Source organism: Mizuhopecten yessoensis, unplaced genomic scaffold (genome assembly GCF_002113885.1).
Source record: "Mizuhopecten yessoensis strain PY_sf001 unplaced genomic scaffold, ASM211388v2 scaffold715851, whole genome shotgun sequence".
Taxonomy (NCBI): Eukaryota; Metazoa; Mollusca; class Bivalvia; order Pectinida; family Pectinidae; genus Mizuhopecten; species Mizuhopecten yessoensis.
The window spans coordinates 1-4,898 of NW_018479823.1; positions in this window are offsets into that span (position 1 = coordinate 1).

A 4,898-nucleotide genomic window follows, 5' to 3' on the forward strand; every position below is an offset into this window, starting at 1 on the left:
AGGAAGGAGTGTGTTCGATTAGGAAGTAACATCCGGGTAAGTGCACGGTCTTCCTTCCAGAGCAGAAGATTACAAATCGAACCGGCCACAGGAGTATAAACTTCCATTTTTAAAGACTTTGGTATGTCTCGGCCAGGGGACAGAACCCAAAGCCTTCCTTAATGGCCAAAAGTGAGGCATTGTCAAGGGAGACATTAGGAAAATGAAAGTTATTTAGAAAGGAGAGAAGAGATAAGGTCCCAAATTTAGTCGCCTCTTACTATCATACAATTGGTTTGTTTGTTTGTTGGTTTATGTTTAACGGCCCATCGACGGTTGTGGTCATTTAGGGCCATGGTGATTTATTTATTTATTTCATTTTTGTAACAAACATGTGAGTAGCGAAGATAAAATCAGATAAAATGGTTCATTTTAAAAGCATTCGCATTGTATGTGTAGATAATAAAAAATAAAAAGGGGGTTAAAATAATTAAAGAGATAACGAATAGATGATATGGAATATGCAATATATATATAACGTCAAAAATGATAAGGTGGGTTAAAAGACAAGAGTCTATACAAGAGGCCCAAGGGCCTAAAGTTTGTTGGTGGTCTCGAGAGACCAGCGTTGCTGCCATTCATTGTGAATTGCTGTACGAATAGTATGTTTAAAATCTGTGTATGGTAGTTTGATATTTGTTTGTTCGAGATTCAATACATTTTTTGCTTCCCTGTCAGGAAATTTGTTGCCTTTAATTCCGACATGGCTCGGAATCCATAGTAAAGTTATTTTAGACTTTTTTAATATACGAGATATTCGAAGAGCAAGGTTTTGTACGAGTGTTTTTAGGATCTCGTAACTGTAAACTCTGTAGGACAGATAGAGAGTTTGAACAAATAATTGCCTTTTTAATGCGGTGTTCATCGATATGGTCGAGGGCCAAACCAATGGTGAATACTTCAGCAGAAAAGATGGAGGCGCCGTCTGGTAGTCGGACTGAAGTGCAAGTATAAGCAGTACAGCAGGCTGCTGCCACTTTCTCACCTTCTTTGGAGCCATCGGTGTAAAGTTGTGTATGAGAAGACGGACGACGACGGACGGAAAGTGATTGGAAGAGGTCACTTTAGCAAAGCTCCGGTGACCTAAAAATAGACCGATGTCCGTCAAATAGTTAAATAATGCCTTAGAATCCACAGAACTGAAAAGTGTTTTCATGTCCGGGACTCGGAAGTAGTTATTTACACTCATCAGGATTAATTAACACAATTTACACAATAATGTACATGTCGCAAGCTTTTGTTTGTTTGTTTGATTTTGTTTAACGTCCTATTAACAGCTAAGGTCATTTAAGGACGGCCTCCACTGTGTGCAAGATGCATGCGTGTAGTGTAGTGTATGTGTGTGTATTTTGGGAGGCTGCGATATGTTCGTGTTCGTCTCCTTGTGATAGCGCGGAACTGATGCCGACTTTATAGTGCTACCTCACCGAGACATACTGCCGAAGACACCCAGNGTCCTCACAGGGGCGAGCGCTCAACAAATGGCCAAAAGTGAGGCATTGTCAACATAACTCCTAACCTATTAATCTCAATATAATAACCCCATTTAATAAGTAAAAAATACATGTGTGCTTCTTGTTACCTGTGTCGCCTGAATGACACGTATAGGTAACAACCCAGGCCATCTGCATGTGCAAATACCACCTATTGGCGTTTCTCATACCAAAGAGAAAATAATTACAAGCCAATTCTGAACGTCGACCGGTTGAAATTAAATAAATCGCAGCAGCAGTTGTGTCATGTTCTTAAAATGTTACATTTTCATAAATAAATACACCTGAAATTACATGCTGTGTTACAAAAATGTTTGATAATCATACACAGTTCACATTATCATCTCATGAAGTGTCAAAGTCCAAGTGCAAGTCAAATTACAGATAGACTTAGCAGTTAGTGAATGTTATAAAACAACTTCAATCCATCCATTGAAACTTCATTCTTCTCTTTCAATATGTGAACGGTTAATTAAGAATAGGTGCATTTTGCGCTTGTGAAATGAAGGATAAAATAGTAGTGGGAAAACATGCATGGAGACATTGTACTTTTATTTTTTTTATTTGTTATTGATATTAATAATAATTATTAATATATGTCGTGACTTTCATCACAACATTTTACAAATATTCTTGGAATATTTCTCAATGCGACTTTACCAACGCAAGAGTTATTTCCCTTACACCGGATTGGATAATATTTTGACACAGCGCAAATTCTTGTCAAACAGCAGCGGTAGTTGTGTCATGTTCTTAAATTGTTACATTTTCATAAATAAATACACAAGAAATAGCATGCTGTGTTACAGAAATGTTTGATAAGCATTACACAGTTCACATATCGTTTTGGCTCAGAGCCACGTGGTAGCCACGATGGTTTATTATTACCGTTATCAACCTAAGCACGATATGTCATATTACGTTCCCGTTTAAAACATCAAAATAGAGGTTATACTTAATCACTCATAAGGTTAATAAGTATATATGTTTACGTCTTCCTTGTACTTACCAAAAATAAAAAGCTAGCCCTTCAGTCAATGCTCTGTCCTCAAATATGCTTTCTCGAATCAGAATCACGAAAACACTTAACTACGCGTGTGAAACAAACACTCCTCACACCTCAATTTGAGCTGCTAAAAAATGCTCAAACCCAGTGCACGAATGAAACCACCACAACGCTCGTAGAATGCACCGGAGATAAACATTTGGTTTTCAGCAATTATTTAAAGTATATATTATTATTTGGAGAAGAGTATCAGAAGGCTTTATATAACCCACAGGTGAGTGTCAGAGATTCTACTTTCTATTTACGATAGCAAAACTATATAGCGGAAGCATGCAAGACTGAAGTATGCACACGCACCCCGAACGGAAGTGGGTCCGTCATTTCATTCTCTGGACAGAATTAATAAGCCGCTCGGCTCACGCAAAGAGCAGCTTAAAAAGAAGGATGTAACGTTATCTGTGAAAGTATGGTTCATGCATCCTTAATAATACGTTCATGTGTACACATAATGTTGTGAGGTCATGTATCTATGTGTTGGTCTCGTGTTATGTGAAGTGTCTATCATCTAGTATCAACACGATTACTAACACCATGCGTAAACTCAAAACGATTTTAATCCATCTCCAAACCGGAAGTGACATCCCCACCTCCTCTAGGTGCGTTCGGTTACCAAAATCTTAATGTAAGTAAAGGGGCGCAACTCGTGCAGCCTTAACAAGTAACACTACATCTCTCCTCTTACTTAGACTTAAAAATTAGTAAATTATAAATACTTTCAACGCTTAAACCTGTGATCACGTATTATGCAATAGTCATTATTAATTTATTATTCATAATGTAACATTTAACATTGTGCAATCGATATCTCTGAGAAATTAACTCATAAAACGTTTGGCAGTGTCCATTTTAAATGTCTTTCTGAAAACCACATTACTAGTTACCTAACTCTATGGTTTAAACACATATGCAAGTTTTTCGCATAATAATAACTGAAAATTATAGAATCTTAACACTATAAGAACAAAGTTCTCACAGAATAAAGTTAAAAGTTAACGCGGAATAATGTTCGCGATTAGTCTGTAACAAAATCATCAAGTCTCTTTGGTCGCATCCTTTGGCGGATCAGTCTCAGACTCATCGCCACAGTTGGCGTGTCTATTCCTCTGATCGGAGTGTCCGTCTCGCGCACAGTAGTATCTGGTGTGTACGCTGGCGTACTCTCTACAGTCGGTTGCGACTCATTTGCGTCCATTATCCTGGGCCTAGCATCGACTAGTTTCTGCGGTGTATTGTACATTTTCACAAAACTGCTGTTTCGCTTGTAACAAATTCCTTGCGGAGACTCAACCGTACAACTATTTCCTACCTTTTCGCCTAATTTCTAGCACATCAATCACCTTTCCTGTCGATGTGTCCTTAGTGACTTCAAGTTCATAATATCTGCTATAGTAATCAACCACAACAACCACGTAATGTCCGGTTAGGAGAGTCCCATGAGATAGATCGCGAGATCTTGCCAAGGTCCTGTTGGCAACGGTGTAGGTGTCACTGGCTCTGGGTGCGTTGCACTTTCAACGATTTGACAGCCATGACATGTTTTGACGTATTTCTCAACATCCTTTTCCATGTGTGGCCACCACACTTTAGTTCGGAGTTGTTGTTTCGTTCCCTTGATACCAAGATGTCCTTGGTGAGCCAATTCCACACATTAACTACGTAACGCTGTCGGAATTACTAACTGGGTTCCTCTTAACACTAGGTAACCAATCTGACTTACTTCCTACCTGACTGGGTAATATAACGGGCATGACTTGTCCCATCTCCGTGACACTAGGCACTCTCTCACGTTGGATAGTTCCTTGTCTACTTTGGATATCTCCTCGACTTCGCGAGTCGACATAGCTATCGGAGTTGCCTCCCTTGCCACAAACCTGACAAAGTCCTCGGTGTCAGACTCCAGCTGACTAGGTGTCGGCCTGACTTTGAGAGTCGGGTCCACTAACCTTGATAACGAGTCTGCGATATTGATTTTCCCGGGCGCGTAGACAACTTTGAAATTGTATGGCATCAACTTCATGACCCATCGTTCAATCCTCGCGTTGGGCTTTGACCTCGGTCCATACAACACCTAGAGCGGTTAATGGTCGGTAATTAACTCAAACGCGACTCCATGGAGATATAATCGCAAAGTGAAAGTCCCACAGATTGAGACAACGTCTCCTGGAAAAAGGACACAAATTAACATTATTAGTATATATCACTATTGGATACAAAAACACAATGGGCATTGCCTGATGTAATAGCAACGACAGACAATGCAGCAAATGAGCGGAAAGCTTTTGACATTCTGAAATGGCCAC